The following is a 19236-nucleotide window of genomic DNA, read 5'->3' as shown; positions in this document are numbered from 1 at the left end:
CTCCTGCGCTGTTTGGACTGTAAATATGTGGGCGAAAGTGACGCAATACGTGTCAACCCGACGCAATTGCGTCACCTCCGTCATTGCTGCATCACTTCCCATCTCCGGAAAACAAACATCCAGAGACCAGGACAGCAGCCCCAATTAGCATGAATCAAAAAAGGTCCACCACCGGCATTCTGGGTCCACACCACGAGGAGGTGAGAGTGCAAAAACACAACCCAGCTCCACATGCATGGCCACCCATTCATTCCATTCACCCCACACTCCACAACAGTATAAAGGAACCTGAAAGGGAAAGGGGGAAGAAAGGAGTCCCAACAACCATTGTGGTAAGGTTTCCAATAACTACAACGCAGAAAAATGGAAACAGGCAACCAACCAGAGGTTCTGTTACACGCGCAATGTATCTTATAGTCCAAGAGGAAAAGTGCTTCTGCCATTACATACTATAAATTGCCAAACATTAAGGTCTCTAAACACATAAATATTATAAAAAAAAAACAAAACGATGAATCATCTTATTCAAAATAGACAACCCACTAATGGAAAGTCCACACAGAGAGTTAGGACAGGAAAGAAATCCCCAGAATCCATGTATTGCCAATCATTTGAGCCAAACAACATTAAATCATAGTTGTGAGCAAAAAACAAAACAAAAAACAAAAACCGGGATGAAATGAACAGGTTGTATCCGTGTGTGTATATATAACATACTGTAACAGGAAGGCACAGAATTGCAAAAGCATATATTCACAATGTATGTGCATTAATCAGTTTTTCTGGAGGAAAAAATGTCCAAAAAGGGTCCAAAACTCTCACACTCATTGAGGCCTGGAGGTGCGATTGCCTAGAGGAATTTAATCCAGTGTATTTCTCACTGTAGTAGTATCTTGTTCCAATCCCCCCGCGGGCTGGAACATGTACTCTATCAAGAACGGTGACGGTAACTTTGGGTATCCTATAATTATGCTCCTTGGCCACATGTCGGCCAAGTGGTGAGTATACAGTCAGGTCCATAAATAATGCAGTATATATCAGTGCGTTACTGCACATTTAACGCAGTATGTATCAGTGCATTACTGCACGTTTAACACAGTATAAATCAGTGCTTTACTGCACCTTTACCACAGTATATATCAGTGCATTACTGTATGTTTAAAGCAGTGCATAGCAGTGCGTTACTGCACGTTTAACGCAGTATATATCAGTGCTTTACTGCACTTTTAACACAGTATATATCAGTGTGTTACTGTACAATCAATGCAGTATACAGTCAGGTCCATAAATATTGGGACATCGACACAATTCTAATCTTTTTGGCTCTATACACCACCACAATGGATTAGAAATGAAACAAACAAGATGTGCTTTAAATGCATACTTCCAGCTTTAATTTGAGGGTATTTACATCCAAATCAGGTGAACGGTGTAGGAATTACAACGGTTTGTATATGTGCCTCCCACTTTTTAAGGGACCATAAGTAATAGGACAGATTAACAATCATCCATCAAACTTTCACTTTTTAATACTTGGTTGCAAATCCTTTGCAGTCAATTACAGCATGAAGTCTGGAACGCATAGACCTCACCAGACGCTGGGTTTTATCCCTGGTGATGCTCTGCCAGGCCTCTACTGCAACTGTCTTCAGTTCCTGCTTGTTCTTGTGGCATTTTCCCTTTAGTTTTGTCTTCAGCAAGTGAAATGCATGCTCAATCGGATTCAGGTCAGGTGATTGACTTAGCCATTGCATAACATTCCACTTCTTTCCCTTAAAAAACTCTTTGGTTACTTTTGCAGTATGCTTCGGGTCATTGTCCATCTGCATTGTGAAGCGCCGTCCAACGAGTTCTGAAGCATTTTGCTGAATATGAGCAGATAATATTGCCCGAAACACTTCAGAATTCATCCTGCTGCTTTTGTCAGCAGTCACATCATCAATAAATACAAGAGAACAAGTTCCATTGGCAGCCATACATGCCCACGCCATGATACTACCACCACCATGCTTCACTGATGAGGTGGTATGCTTTGGATCATGAGCAGTTCCTTTCCTTCTCCATACTCTTCTCGTCCCATCACTCTGGTACAAGTTGATCTTGGTCTCATCTGTCCATAGGTTGTTGTTCCAGAACTATGAAGGCTTTTTTAGATGTTGGCAAACTCTAATCTGGCCTTCTTGTTTTTGAGGCTCACCAATGGTTTACATCTTGTGGTGAACCCTCTGTATTCACTCTGAAGTCTTCTATTGATTGTTGACTTTGACACACATACATCTACCTCCTGGAGAGTGTTCTTGATCTGGCCAACTGTTGCGAAGGGTGTTTTCTTCACCAGGGAAAGAATTCTTTGGCCATCCACCACAGTTATTTTTCATGGTCTTCTGGGTCTTTTGGTGTTGCTGAGCTCACCGGTGCATTCATTCTTTTTAAGGATGTTCCAAACAGTTACTTTGGCAACACCTAATGTTTTTGCTATCTCTCTGATGGGTTCATTTTGTTTTTTCAGCCTAATGATGGCTTGCTTCACTGATAGTGACAGCTCTTTGGATCTCATATCGAGAGTTGACAGCAACAGATTCCAAATGCAAATAGCACACTTGAAATGAACTCTTGACCTTTTATCTGCTCCTTGTAAATGGGATAATAAGGGCATAACACACACCTGGCCATGGAACAGCTGAGCAGCCAATTGTCCCATTACTTTTGGTCCCTTAAAAAGTGGGAGGCACATATACAAACTGTTGTAATTCCTACACCGTTCACCTGATTTGGATGTAAATACCCTCAAATTTAAAGCTGAAAGTCTGCAGTTAAAGCGCATCTTGTTCGTTTCATTTCAAATCCATTGTGGTGGTGTATAGAGCCAAAAAGATTAGAATTGTGTCGCTGTCCCAATATTTATGGACCTGACTGTAGATTACTAATACTCATGCTATGCATGTGTTTGGTAACCCGTTGGCCAAGTTCTTGTTTAGTTTTGCCTACATAGACCGGCCCACACTGATACTGCATAAGATACACCACACCTCGCATCTTGCAATTAGCAAAGTGCTTCACCCGAAAAGAATCACCACTGGGCAAAGAAAATTGTGTACTTCTTCCAATTACAGGCCATTGAGAACATGACCCACATGGAAAAGTTCCCCAGGTCTTGCAGGGATCCCCCTCAAATCCCCTTTGTATTCACTCTGAACAAGTTTTTCACCAATTGAACCCACTTTTTTGTAAGTAATTTGCTGACTCTTGGTTACTAAACTCCTCAAAATGGAATAATCAGTCAGATTGGCTAGTATTTAGTGAGGATTCTTCTAATTTTGCCATGTTCATTGAAGTATCGTAGAATGATCCTGGTTATATTGTTTTCCTCGGCCTTTCCCTTTTTAGTTTTTTCCCCTTTTTTGTTAAAAATAAGGTTGTATCTTTCAATACTTTTGACATAAATATTTTTTTTAGGCTAGTTTTTGTATAACCCCAGCCAATAATCTAATGGTAAGTGCATCGGCTTCCAATTGGAAGTTGATGTCTGTGGTACAATTGCGTCTGATGCGCAAGTATTGGCTAAAGGGCATAGATTTTTTTTAAACACACAGGATGGAAACTGCCAGCATGCAACAACGTATTACCAGCAGTGTCCTTCCTGAATAATTTGCTGGTAATTCTACCCTCTCTGTCCTTTAAAATACTGAAATCCAAAAAGTCAACCTTTTGAGAATCATATGTCATGTCGTTTTCAAGAAAAGATTAAGATTGTTACGATTCATGTGGTTGAGGCAACTCACTAATTTACTTTCAGGACCGTCCCATATCAATAACAGATCATCAATGTATCTTTGCCACATGATGATATGTTGTGTGTACAAAGAATTCTCACTGGCCAAAAATTCCTCCTCCTACTCTCCCAGATACAGGTTGGCATAAGAGGTTGCACAACACTACCTCCAGGTACATGACCCCATAGCCACACCCTGTACCTGGAGGGAGTGGGAGCCTTTGTATGAAAAAATGTGTCTTTTTTCAACCTCACCTACTATGTATATGTATAACAAGTCCATCAAGTCTTGTGTGTGTGTGTGTGTGTGTGTGTGTGTGATTATATGTCAGTATTACATTGTATATCCCTGTATGTTGCGGTCATTCAGGTGCTTATCTAATAGTTGCTTGAAACTATCAATGCCCCCCGCTGAGACCACAGCCTGTGGAAGGGAATTCCATATCCTTGCCACTCTTACAGTATTATTATTATTATTATTATTCAGGATTTATATAGCGCCAACAGTTTACGCAGCGCTTTACAATATAAAAGGGAGACAATACAGTTATAATATAATACAATACAATACAATAGGATTAAGAGGGCCCTGCTCAGAAGAGCTTAAAGAACCCTCTACTTAGTTTAGGGTTAAACCTCTTTTCTTCTAATTTTAATGAGTGGCCACGAGTCTTGTTAAACTCTCTTCTGCAAAAAAGTTTTATTCCTATTGTGGGGTCACCAGTACGGTATTTGTATATTGAAATCATATCCCTTCTCAAGCATCTCTTCTCCAGAGAGACTAAGTTCAGTGCTTGCAACCTTTCCTCATAACTAATATCCTCCAGAACCTTTATTAGCTTTGTTGCCCTTCTTTGTACTTGCTCCATTTCCAGTACATCCTTCCTGTGGACTGGTGCCCAGAACTGGACAGCATACTCTAGGTGCGGTCGGACCAGAGTCTTGTAGAGGGAGAATTATCCTTTTATCTCTGGAGCTGATCCCCTTTTTAATGCATGCCAATATTCTGTTTGCTTTGTTAGCAGCAGTTTGGCATTGCATGCCATTGCTGAGCCTATCATCTACTAGGACCCCCAGGTCCTTTTCCATTCTAGATTCCCCCACAGGTTCCCCCCCCCCCCCCAGTGTATAGATTGCATTTATATTTTTGCCACCCAAATGCATTATTTTTTTCATTTTTCTACATTGAACCTCATTTGCTATGTAGTTGCCCACCCCATTAATTTGTTCAGGTCTTTTTGCAAGGTTTCCACATCCTGCGGAGAAGTTATTGCTCTGCTTAGCTTAGTATCGTCCGCAAATACAGAGATTGAGGTTATGTTTTGGAATGAATTCCAACATGGTAAGTATAAATTTGTTATATTTCCATTCATATGTTGATCTCTGCTGAAGAACTCTTCCAACAACTGCTACACCCAAATCATGAAGAATACTATTGTAAAGAGACTCAATGTCAATCGTGACCAGCAAAGCTGAACTGGGAATTTCTAAATTTTCCAAGATCTGTAACAAATGAATTGTGTCCTTGGTATAGGACATCAAATTCATAGCATGGGGTCTCAAGTGATCATCCAATTACCTGACTCATGGCTTCAGAGACACATCCGTTACCCGAAATGATGGGTCTCCCGGGTGGATTGTGAAGGTCCTTGTGTACCTTCGGCAGTGCATACATAGTGGGTACACGGGGATATTTTGTACGTACAAAATCCCATAGGTCTTTGGAAATAACAGCTTCATCTACCAGCTGATAGGTTCAATCAAGATCAATCAACGAGGGACGAAGATATTTTCCGTTTTTTTTTTTTTTTTTTTTAATCATTTTTAGACACATATTCTCAAACATATCATTATCCATTAGGACAACATTGCCTCCCTTGTCAGATGCCTTTATTGTTATTCCAAAATTGTTTTTCAAAGACTTGAGTGCCAAAGTTTGTTCAAGTTTTTGATAACATTGCCATTCCTCATGTTTTCTGTCTCTCTCGTTGTCTGTCTCACAAATAATGCCAATGCAGGATTTTGGCTCAAAGGTGGAAATTTGTTCAACTTTCTTTTAAATTCTTTTGGTTGTTGCTCAACCACATGAGAATTTTCCTCATTTAATGCCTCCTCGTCCACATCAGTCTCCCAAGAGACATGACTTTCCTGTAGCAGCAGGTTCAGGTCTCGAATAGCCCTGAACTCAGCTGCTGTGAGGTTAGGTGTAACCTCTTCCTCCGTTTTGTTGTTTGTCTTAAATACATACTTTTGAATAATAATTTTCTGGCAAACAAGTTTATGTCCTTGGTCATTTCGAATCTGTCAATGCTTTTGTTTGGATAGTATGATATACCTAAGGATAATATGTGCTCCTCTTTTGGTGTGAGTGTATGTGATGAAAGATTGATGATATTCAATCTTCCTTGTGCATTGTTGTCATTATCGGAGAATCTGCTTCCTTCTGTGTAATCTGTGAATGCTGTGCGATGGCTTTCTCTAAAAAATCTATTGGGTTTTTGGTATGTTGGGTATAGCTCCCTGATCTTTTCTCTATCTATTAGGTTTACTTTGAATTGTATTTGAATTTTGGCACTACTCATTGGTGTATTGTTATGTCTCATGGTGTTGTGACCACCATCCTTATCACCCCGTGAAGATTCTGTTTTCTGTGCCTCTGTGGTGTATTTTTTATTAGCTTGTTGTAAGTGACCCTCTATTTCATTTTGTTTAGAGAAGAGGACTTTTGTCTTTCGGAACTGACGGTCCGTGAGAGACGAAGCCAAGGACGATGAATTAGAGGGTGTATCTAACAGATAATCCTTATTTTTATTTTTATTCTTTTTTTATACTTTTTTTCTTGGTTCCATCTATATGCCCTGTCTTCACCAAAAGCATTTTTTATCCCTCCAATATTTCTTTTCTTTTTTTCTGGAGTAAAGATTTCCCATATTCCTCCAATTGCTCCTTTAGCGATCAAGTTGGGTTGACGCATATTGCGTCTCTTCCTCCCACATACTTACAGTCAAAACAGCAGAGGAGCAGAAGTGGCTGTGACGCGACTACACGTGATGACGCGTATTGTCACTACTTCCCACACATGCGCAGTATATAAAGACGCCATTGACACCTCTCAGCGCCATTTCTCCTGCCTTCATTGATGTGGAGCTTTGCTGTCTCCTTCCTTCTGGTTGCCAGTCCCTAGGAACTTCGCCCTATGCCACAATTGATACTCAGAAATAGGATTCCTTGGACCAATGCACGTTTGGCTTAAAGGGGTCTTTCAAGTAAATAATTTCAATTAGTTACTGGGCCAGCCTTTCGGGGAATAACATTCAGGCTGATCCAGTATCCACTGGAATTGAGACCAATTATCTTCCCAGGGATTTACCATCATTTTTTGTCTTGCTCCCCCTTTATCCCACAGTGCAAAGCCTTCCACCGTTTTCTGGGGCAGCCCACATCAGGCAACTAATGGATGCTGACAATTTGGTGTCTCTTTGGCGGAGGTCTTCAATGACCAATGTATGGTGTCCTTGCCATCTGGAGGAGTGCTTCTGCTAAACATATTCCTATTGTAAGTGTATGTGGATGATGATTTACATGTATTTTGCATATAATTATGTACCAATGTTTCACTAATTTTAAGCTGTTCTTTCAGAAGTGGTAGTATTCCCTGAAGAAATTTATAACAGTACATTTTAAAACACGTTAATACCCCCTATGCTGTAGTCCTTGCACAATCAATGACGAAGGGAACAGCAAGATGGGGACTACCACTTTATGGTTAACAGTCAATCGTACAATACTAATAATACTATTGATGCAATGTTTTGTATTTTCAACATGAGATTTATATGTATTTTTTCTACAATAAAAATCAATTTTCTATATATGAAATGTTATATTTTTTCAATTGCCTACAAAATCCCACATCTTTGAGGTTTATTCTATGGACTTCGATCTTTGGCCTGTAGTTGGAGATTTGATGCACATAGCCAAGGGCAAACACAGTTGCAAACAGTATTATGTGTTCCTGCTCATCAGGTGCAATCACTTTAGAGATGCATGAAGAGACAGATTGAAAGATACTGGTGGGCATGTACTTCTATTAGGCGTGTGTTAGTGTGCTAACAATACAATCTATCTTATATAAAGGGCTGCAGTACGGGGGGTTTGTTTGGCCGAAGAAAAACAGGTTTTTTGCTGTGATTTGTGGGGGAGAAGGAATGATATTGTGCATAATGACAAACGCCCCACTAGAGCTTTTTGTTTTCTTAAATTATTGTGCATTCTTTCCATCAAAAGTGTGGCCATGCTGTCAATCACTTCCTGCATTTTTTCTGCTGATGTACAGTGGGGACAGAAAGTATTAAGACCCCTTTAAATTTTTCACTCTTTGTTATATTGCAGACATTTGCTAAAATCATTTAAGTTAATGTACACACAGCACCCCATATTGACATAAAAACACAGAATTGTTGACATTTTTGCAGATTTATTAAAAAAGAAAAACTGAAATATCACATGGTCCTAAGTATTTAGACCCTTTGCTGTGACACTCATATATTTAACTCAGGTGCTGTCCATTTTTTCTAATCATCCTTGAGATGGTTCTACACCTTCATTTGAGTCCAGTTGTTTTTGATTATACTGATTGGACTTGATTAGGAAAGCCACACACCTGTCTATATAAGACCTTACAGCTCACAATGCATGTCAGAGCAAATGAGAATCATGAGGTCAAAGGAACTGTCTGAGTTTAGAGACAGAATTGTGGCAAGGCACAGATCAGTCAGCCATCACTGCAGCCCTCCACCAGTCGGGGTTTTATGGCAGAGTGGCCCGACAGAAGCCTCTCCTCAGTGCAAGGCACATGAAATCCCGCATGGAGTTTGCTAAAAAAACACCCAAAGGACTCCAAAATGGTGAGAAATAAGATTCTCTGGTCTGATGAGACCAATATAGAATTTTTTGGCCTTAATTCTAAGCGGTATGTGTGGAGAAAACCAGGCACTGCTCATCACCTGTCTAATACAGTCCCAACAGTGAAGCATGGTGGTGGCAGCATCATGCTGTGGGGGTATTTTTCATCTGCAGGGACAGGATGACTGGTTGCAATCGAGGGAAAGATGAATGCAGCCAAGTACAGGGATATCCTGGACGAAAACCTTCTCCTGAGTGCTCAGGACCTCAGACTGGACAGAAGGTTTACCATCCAACAAAACAATGACCCTAAGCACACAGCTAAAATAATGGAGGGGCTTCACAACAACTCTGTGACTGTTCTTGAATGGCCCAGCCTGAGCCCTGACTTAAACCCAATTGAGCATCTCTGGAGAGACTTAAAAATGGCTCTCCACCAACGTTTACCATCCAACCTGACAGAACTGGAGAGGATCTGCAAGGATCCCTAAATCCAGGTGTGAAAAACTTGTTGCATCTTTCCCAAAAAGACTCATGGCTGTATTAGATCAAAAGGGTGCTTCTACTAAATACTGAGCAAAGGGTCTGAATACTTAGGACCATGTGATATTTCAGTTTTTCTTTTTTAATAAATTTGCAAAAATGTCAACAATTCTGTGTTTTTCTGTCAATACGGGGTGCTGTGTGTACAATAATGAGACAATAAATGAACTTAAATGATTTTAGCAAATGGCTGCAATATAACAAAGAGTTAAAAAATTTAAGGGGGTCTGAATACTTTCCGTATTCTGTGGGCCACAATAGCTGGTTTTTGACAAGTGCTTTTTATTGTAAAATAGCTATGAGCCGTCTTCTCCTGCCACTGACTCTCCTACCGCCATCTTCTCCCCGAGCCATCTCTCCTGCCGCCGCCGCCGTCTTCTCTATATGCTGCGTTCTTCCGCGCCGCTGGTATACCAAAGGCCTCAACCAACCCATCAAACGCAAATCGCAAGAAGCTATGCATTACAAATGTGACATCCTATGTGTACAAGAGACACTTTAGCAATCGTGCACCTCCAAATGTACACATAGGAACTTCCCCAATATCTCCTATTGCTAACACAGATTTAAAGAAAATAGGAGTCTTGACGGCGATAAAGGACACAGTATCGTTTAATTTTTCACAAGGAAATTAAAGATCCCCAAGGCCCTTACTTAATCATAATTTGTGACTAGGGATGGGCCAAACAGACCCCTGTTTGGTTTGCACTAGAACTTCCGAACACCGCGAAAGTTCGGACCCGAATAATGAACCCCATTAAAGTCAATGGGACCCGACTGTCGAAAATCAAAAATGCCCATTTTGAAGGCTTATATGCAAGTAAGGCCCCATACAAATGGTCAGATTTTCTGATGGAAAATGTTCGATGGCAGCTTGTTTTCAGAAATTCCGACTGTGTGTAGGATCCATCGGACATTTTCCATCGGAATTTCCGTCACATAAAATTTGAGATCTGGATCTCAAATTTTCCGACAACAAAATCCGTTGTTGGAAATTCTGATCATGTGTACACAATTCCGACGCACAAAGTTCTATGCATGCTCGGAAATAAGCAGAAGAGCTGCACTGGCTATTGAACTTCATTTTTCTTGGCTTGTCATATGTGTTGTACGTCACCACTTTCTTGGCTTTCAGAATTTCCGACAAGATTTGTGTGACCGTGTGTATGCAAGACAAGTTTGAGCCAACATCCGTCGGAAAGAATCCATGGATTTTGTTGTCGGAATGTCTGATCGTGTGTACGGGGCATTATTGGGCATACAATGGTTATAGGAGTCCGGGTCCTGCCCTAGGGGACATGCATCAATAAAAAAAAAGTTTGTAAACTTAATTTTTAAATGAGCAATTATTTTTTGATTTTTTTAAAGTGGAAGCATAAAAATAAAAAAATCCTTCCAATATAGTGCCTGGGGGGTCCCCCTTAGTATACCTGTAAAGTAACAGATCTGTACCGTGTCTAGAATCTGCTGCAGCAATAATAATTATAAAGCCAAAAAAACACATTTTCCCTGCAAGCTGCCTTTATTTTGCTTAGAAACAGCTGGGGAACCAGTATGAATGATGAGGCCACAATGTAGTGCACTGGGAGCAAGATTACAGATTTTTTGGATACATTCTGGTGTCACTTTGACTTTGGATAGAAGTAACGGGTGTGTAAAAATTGGTCTTTGGGTGTCGGTGGTGCCTTCCCACCGTAGCCCTATAGAGGTACTCTTGATGAAAGCAAGAATTGGCCTTGCTGTAAATAAATTGCAATGATATGCACCTGTTAAACAGGTGCAGAAAAATTGGTCTTTGGGTGTTAATTGTGCCCATGAAACCTATACCAAAGACATTCTTCCAGATTAAATGATTGAACACCTTCAAAGCTAGACAGCCTCGAAGTCCTGCAGAGATTCCACATGCCAAAAAGACTTAATCAGTGACATCGACATCAGGGGCTTCATAGCTGGTAATCCAGGACTGATTAATTTTTATAAAAGTAAAATGGTCCACGGAGTCTGTGGACAGACGCGTTCTATGATCAATAATGAAACCTCCTGCAGCACTGAATGCCTGTTCTGAAAGCACGCTGGATGCAGGGCAGCCCAACAACTCAGTAGCATACTGAGAAAGTTCTGGCGAGTGGTCTTTTCTCATGACCCAGTAAGTCAGTGGATTGTCAGCTGGAAAGCTCTCCATCTCTGTTTTGGCTCCAAGGTAATCGTCCACCATGTGATGCAGACGCTGCTGATGGGATGTGGAAGCTAACAGCTCTGGGCGGCAAGGACTAAAAAAATTCCGAAATGCCTCACTTCTCCAACGCTCCTCTTTTGACCAACAGAAGACTCAAAACGACATTTTCCACCACACTGTAACCTACTGGAGTAAGGAAAAACGTTCAATAAAATCATCTTTAACTGTGCAGCCTTTCTGGGGAAGGCTTCTATTGATGTCATCCACCTGATGTCCCGAGTTATGTTGGCGGCTGTTTCAGCAAGTCGTGCCTTATAGTTCCATCCATGGTTGGCGGATCCGGCTTCCAAACAAGTTTGGGGCTGAATTCCCTTTTGAAGGAACTTCTCTCTTTGGCAACAAGCTTGATAGTGCCACAACCCGGGCCACAGGTGGCAAGTCTGGTTTCCTCCCTCAAGACAGACACCTACAGAATCAGAAATGCTCATTCCCAAGAAGACAAAATTCTGATCGAGCTAGGGAAATGCGCAAGTACAGACCTGGTAGAGAGTTTTCAAGGTCCTGGAAATCCAGGCAGTCCTCTTTCAAAAAATCCACAAAAGGTGGTTCCTCCAACAACCAGGATTCCACTAAGTCCTTTTGAGATTGTCCCGCTCAGGCATGCCAGGTGGGTGCTCGTCTTCTCTGCTTCCGGCATGTCTGGGTGGCCTTAATCCGGGATTACACTCAAGACGGTCTCCTCTGGTCACTTGTGGGTTTTCAACAGTACCCCAAGACTCAGGTTCATTCCTACAACTCTTCCAGGTTCAGAAGAGAAAAAGCAGGTTCTGTTAGCTTACGTGAATTGTTTATTGGCGCAGCCATCCCTGTTCCAGAAGACGAATGAGGCAAAGGCATGTATTCTCCTCTGTTCATGATACAAAAGAAAAATGGCACATGGAGACCAGTCATAGACTTAACCCATCTCAATTTCTTTATCCGGAAAGAAAAGTTAAATATGGAATCTTTACTTACAATTCAACAGTCAGTACATCTGGGAGACTGGTTGATTTCAATTGATTTAAAAGTTGCCTACTTTCACGTTCCAATGGCAACGGACTTCCAGCAATTCCTCCGCTTTGCGGTAGGCGAACAGCATTTGCAATTCACCTGTCTCCCCTTCGGTCTAACAACGTCACCTTGGGTCTTTTCCAAGGTCCTATTATCTCTTGTGGCTCTTCTCCGTGTCAAAGGGGTTTGTCTCCACCACTATCTGGACGACCTACTTCTCCTAGCTCAAAAAAAGACCAACTCTTAGGGCACAGGAGCTTAGTCATTTCCACCCTGCAAGAATTTGGGTGGCTCCTGAATTTAGAGAAGAGCCAGCTAAAGCCAACACAATCCCTTGTGTTTCTAGGGGCTCACTTCAATATGTTGGAAGGTACTATCTCCCTTCCAGAAGAGAAGATTGGAGTGATTTGAGACAGAATACACGCAACCCTCGCGTCATCTCACCTCTCCGCTTTCCAATGCATGAAAGTGATTGGCATGATGACAGCCACCATTTCTATGGTGAAGTGGGCTCAATGGCATACATGGCCCTTCCAAAAAGGGTTCCTTCAGCAATGGGATTGCTCTAGCCAAATCCAGTGTATACACCTTACTCCAACCATGAGCGTCCCTCCTTTGGTGGCTTCAAGGGAAAAATCTGCGTAATTGCCATTTAATCGTGCCCATTACATGGGTCACAATAACTTTAGATGCCAGCAATCTGGGCTGGGGCGCTCACTGCCTTTTGGAAGTGGCTCAGGGCAGATGGAATTCCCCTTCTCGGGGGATTGTCTCCAATATACTGGAGCTGAGGGCCGCTTTTCAGGCACTCCTGTCATTTCTCCATTTAATAATGAATTCGTCAGTAATGCCCTGGGTGGACAATACAACTGCGGTAGCTTACGTAAGGAAGCAGGGCAGAACTCGCAGCTGGTTCTGATACAGGAAGTGGAGCCAATAATGAGCTGGGCTCAGAAGAACTTGTCCAACATCTCTGCGGTTTACATTCCAGGGATTCAGAATGTACAGGCAGACTTCCTTTCTCGTGTTCAAATGCCCAAATACTATTCGAGGTTCAGAGACCCTCAGGCATATGGGATAGATGCTCTCACGGATCAGTGGAGGTTTCAGAAAGCCTATGCCTTCCCTCCAGTACTGGTGAGTCTCCAATTTCTCCGTAGGCTCAGAACAGAGAAGGTGGAAGTTATAGCAGTGATTGCTTTCTGGCCCAACAGGCCTTGGTTCCCTCTTTTGACACTTCTCAGTTATCAAGACCCAGTTCCCCTGCCTCTCAGGCTGGATCTACTATCTCAAGGCACAACGTTACACCCGTGTCCATCTTACCTACACCTCAGGGTTTGGTTCTTGAGAGGGGAAGGCTCGAAGCTCTAGGTTGCCCTGAAGAAGCTATTCTGACCCTTCTTAGTACAAGAAGGAAAAGTACCGATAGGGTATATGAACATATATGGTCCAGATTCACTGATCACATGTCTTCCACTCTGAATCCTTGTAACACCCCAGCAGTTCAAGACATCCTTAGTTTTTTACAGTCAGGACTTAACTTGTCACTGGCAGTCAGCTCACTGAGACTGCAAGTATCAGCCATCTTGGCCTTCACAGGAGTTTCATGGGCCAATAATTCTCTGATCCATCCTATTTCAAAGGAGCCATCAGGCTTAGGCCTCAGAGAAAACCTAGGTTCCCCAAATGGGACCTCCCTCTTGTTTTGGATTTTCTCTCCAATCTCAGATCAGATCCTGACAAACCTCTTTCAACAAGAGACCTCACACTCAGGACCACTTTTCTGGTAGCTGTGACTTCTGCTAAAAGTGTCCAAAATTAGAAATTTGGGTCCAAGAGTGCGCATGCGCGAGAGCTCCAACATGGCTGCTTGAGCCAGGAGCTCCGCTCCACCCCGGACCAACGAGCCGCACTACTGCCGCCACAGCCCACAGCACAGCACCCTGCCACCCCATCAGAGTCTGGGACCTCCGGGGGAACCCGCGGTGATGTCCGGTCCCCCGGTGCGACGAGATCTCGGCCCGCAATTCGACACAGCGGGAGCGGATGGGAGCACCAAGATGGCCGCCAGCACGGACATGCTCCAGCAACATGCAGACCAGCACACAAGGCTCAGGAACACAGGCATGTATTGACCCCACCGATCCTAACCTATGCCCAGGCAGCTCAAGGACCCTCTATCATGCCACAGACACCCCATCACGGCCCCCTGAAGCACCAGGCCTCTGTTAAGGCCTCCTCAGATCCCATGAGCCATGTACACCAGGAGATATTTTCCCAGGCCTTATCTGTACAGGCCCAACTTCAGGCTGCTGCAAACCAGCCTTCAGGCTTTTCAGTCACTGACTTCACAGCGCTGCAGGAGGACATGTTTGCAAAATTCTCCTCTTGGACCTTGGAGAAAGGTCTGGCCAGCACAGCAAAACAGATTACCAACACTATTAAAGCAGACCTTTCAAGTTTAGGCTCTAGGATTGAAGCCATAGAGGATAAAGTCGAAAGCACAGTCTCCAGAACCAACCAAAATGCAGCCCACCTCCAAACTGTTCAAGAACAGCTGGACGTGGCCCTCTCCAGGATCGACTAACTTGAAAACAGGTCCAGGAGGTATAATTTTAGAATCAGAGGCCTCCCGGAAACCTACACAGATATCCCCTCCACGGTACAGGACATTATATCTGAACTTATACCAAATATCCCGCCCCAACGTCTCGAACTAGACAGGGCACACAGGGCTCTTGGACCCCCCAGACAGGACGGATCACCCAGAGACATAATTGTGAAACCGCACTTTTTTGCGGTTAAGGAGGAGGTCATGCGACAATCACGTCAAAATCCCGAGTTGCAACACCGGGGACAACAGATCCAGATATTTGCGGATTTAGCTCCTTCAACTACTCAAAGACGTAGAACTCTAAAACCCCTCCTTACGGTCCTTTTTCAACGGGACTTCAAATACCGCTGGTCATTTCCTTTTGCTGTAAAGTTTACAATCCAGGGCAAGACCCATTCCTTCTCCAGTCTCCCTGAAGGTGAAAGACTGTTTCTGTCCCTCAAGTTAATATCCCAGGAGGCTCCAATGGACTTTTCCTCATCCTCTTCAGGTTCGACCAAGCGTCCCCCTCCAGGCAGCCCCGTGTCCCCTCTCTGGAACAAGGGCCCATCCAAGAAGAGCAAGGACGGTAGACCACCGTAAGGGTCGGCTTGTACCTACATCATCCATTGTCCCTTTTTGGTCTCTTTCTTTGGGGCAGTTGTCCCCCCAGTTGACGGAGCTGGAGCTCCAAACCCTCCCACAAACAAAGGGCATGATGAGCACATAATCCGGGATACACTTTTCCACACACTTTTCCTCTATAGTTTCCCCCGCTGCAAACCTTCTCAGTGTGATCAGGAGAGAAACCACCTCTGACCAGCGTATCTACAATCCACGCCTTCCTAGAGCCAGTCAGCGGATTCTGAAACCCTCCTGGAGACGAATGGATCCTCAGGAAATTAGCTCAGTGTGGGCGTCTAGGGATTTTTCCCAAAGAGAAGAGTTTAACTCGGACTAGATTACATGTGACAATTGTATTAGGCCCTATACCCGAATTTTATGGGGTCATCATCTTGACTAACTACCCCATAACCCTCATCTTTTTTGGATATGTTCCGCTTTTCGGGGTCTTTTTCCGTTCTTCCCTTGGTGCTCTGGTCCTCTCGGAACCCCCCCCTGCTAGATTGGGGGTGGGGGGTGGGAGAGGTTCGGAGGGAGGGGGGTGTTGTTCACTGGTTTCAGTTTTTTTTTTTTTTTTTGTTTTTGCATATTTAGCCTGGCATTAAGAGCCAGGAGAATTTGGCTGTTAGAGCCTTAGCTGTGTTTTTCAGATTAGTGTGTAAGTTTTCCTGATTTCACTTGACCTAGCAAGGGTCCGGGGTGGACCCCTTGCGCCTCCACTAATTTCCAAAGAACCGAGAGTGTCCTTTGGATATGGGACTTCAGTCGGCCTCACGGATGGACTGAAGATGAATATTGGGGTTATAACGGATAATATTCCGCAACTCCCCAAGGGTCCTATTAAAGGACCCATGTATGTCTCTGTTTTTCTCTGTATGTTTGTCCTTCTCTACTTTCCTTCCCCACTAATCCTTCTTCTCTTTTCTAGCCTCTCGATGGGAGGGTACCCCACACATCCCCAAAATAGACTCAGGAGATCTCCACTACATTCCTTTCCAGGCCAGAAGTAGAAGACATCGAATGGTAAGTGACTGCTTGATCATTGGCCTCCCTCCCCTCTGTTCTTATGACTGACTCGAATCTGAATGTAAATGATCTCAAGGTGGCTTCACATAACGTTTAGGGCCTGAATTCTCCCAGGAAAAGGAGACTAGCTCTTGACCACTACAAATCCTTGAGACTTGATGTAGTGCTACTTCAGGAGACGCACTTTCCGATCCGATACACCCCCAAGTTCCTTCACTCATATTACCCATCCTTTTTTCTAGCTAATGCTCCTAATAAGACGAAGGAGGTGGCAATTCTCTTCTCCAAAAACAGCAAATTCTCACTTATCTCTGATTATAAAGATCCAGAGGGTAGATTTATTCTGGTGAAGGGTACCCTGGAGGGAGTTTTATACTCTATTGTATCGTACTACGCCCCGAACAAGGGGCAAGCTACTTTTTCCAGGGTCTCTTTACAACACTAGAGCCGCTATTGGAAGGTAAGGTCATTCTGGGTGGAGATTCAAACGTGGCGTTTGATCAGGGTTTAGACAAAACTAAGCCCCCCAAAGACCAGCTCACACGCCCCACGAAATTAAGCACCAGAATTGCCAAAATTCTCCATTCTTACGGATTAATTGACATCTGGAGGGAACTGAACCCCAAATGTAGGGATTACACACCCTTCTCCTCCCCCCACCAATCTTACGCTAGAATCAACCACATACTCATTCCGACAAGCCTCATACCCTTGTCAAAAAAAGGCAGCAATTTTAGATACAGCTTGGTCTGACCATTCATTAGTCCTCCTCACCCTGAGTAATGTTCTCACGGGGAAAGGAGGCTCCTTTTGCGACTAAATCTCTCCAACCCAAGCTACATCAAGGAGATAGCAAACTCCATTAAAGAATACTTCCTCTTAAATGACATTGATAACATTTCCCCCGAGACCCTATGGGCAGCCCATAAGGCAACGACTAGAAAAGTAATTTCTTACCCTAAAAGCAGACCACAGAAAACACCCGACTAGGGCTCTTCTAGAAAGGCTAGACGCAACAAGACTCGAGCTGAATCTAGCTTTAACGGCCAAAGCAGAGAAAAACATAAGATGGAGTGGAGCCAAATTTTACTGCCAAAAAGACAGATTCAGCTCGATGTTAGCCACAGAACTCACCCCTAAATTCCGCTCTCTTTCACTAAACTGAGGATAGCAGGACAACCCCCAACAGCTAATCCGAACAAAATCATGTCTGCCTTTCACAATTTTTATGCCAAACTCTATAATCCCCCCCCCAATCTGAGAAGGGCCCCTTGACCAATTCATTCCTGCAGAACTTGCAGATTCTCTCCATCTCCAACGAATACAAAGACTCAATGGAAGGAGCCTTTACAGCTGAAGAGATCAGGGAGGTTATTAAAGGTCTTAAGTCTGGCTCAGCCCCAGGGCCAGATGGTCTTTCGGTCCCCTACTACAAAGAATTTGGTGAAATTCTAGCACCCCACATGGCTAAATTTTTCAATTTCAAAAAATTAGGTTCCCACTTGACCCTCAACTGAACACTGCGTTTATCTCTGTTATCCCCAAACCCAACAAAAATCACGAGGAAGTTGAAAACTACAGGCCCATCTCTCTAATTAACAATGACCTTAAAATTTTGACCAAAATCCTAGCCAATCGTCTAGCTTCATTTATCAAGCTGTATGTTCACAAGGACCAGGTCGATTTTATTCCTGGCAGACAAGGACCAGACCAAATCAGGAGAGTGATAGATATCGTTTCCATTCTCCAATCAAACTGGGAAGGTGGGCCGAAACAGGAAGGATTGATCCTTTCGTTAGACCTTCACAAGGCCTTCGACTCAATCGAATGGCCCTACCTTTTCTCCTTATTGGAGAAGTGGGGATTTGGGCCCAGTTTTTTTAGGGACCCTTAGATCGCTATATTCCACTCCACGAGCGGTGATTCAATTACAAGGCCAATACTCTAAACCCCTTCCCATAGCTAGAGGCACTAGGCAGGGTTGCCCTCTCTCCCCCCTGATTTTTGCAATCGCGATTGAAACTCTTGCAATAGCTATTAGATCTAATCCCAACATTCAAGGGGTGTCTTGCGGGGGCCAAGTCCACAAATGCGGGTTATTTGCAGATGATATGCTCCTTTTCATCACATCCCCAACCACCTCCCTCCCAAACCTATGCAGACTCCTGAAGGAGTTTTCATGGATTTCAGGGTTAAAGGTAAATTACTCTAAATCATCAGCTTTAAACATCTCCCTCAAACCAGACATGATAACCTCCCTCCAGAGTGCCTTTGACTTCAAATGGAGTGACACTTCTATCGACTATTTGGGGATCAAGCTTACAGCTAAAACGGAACTACTTTATTCGGCCAACTTCCCTCACACATACCGTAAGCTCGAGGCGGACTTAGGCAACTGGGCAAAGGGGGGAATATCTTGGCTAGGGAGAATTCACGCAGTTAAGATGACATTGCTCCCAAGACTCCTCTACCTCTTCAGAGCCCTTCCAATACACATTGTGAAAGATCACCTGTCTTCTTTTCAAAGAAAGGTTGTCAAATTCATTT

The sequence above is a fragment of the Aquarana catesbeiana genome, linkage group LG08 (genome assembly GCF_042186555.1).
Source record: "Aquarana catesbeiana isolate 2022-GZ linkage group LG08, ASM4218655v1, whole genome shotgun sequence".
Lineage (NCBI taxonomy): Eukaryota > Metazoa > Chordata > Amphibia > Anura > Ranidae > Aquarana > Aquarana catesbeiana.
The sequence above is the reverse complement of the archived record's forward strand: the minus strand, read 5'-3'. Positions refer to the sequence as shown.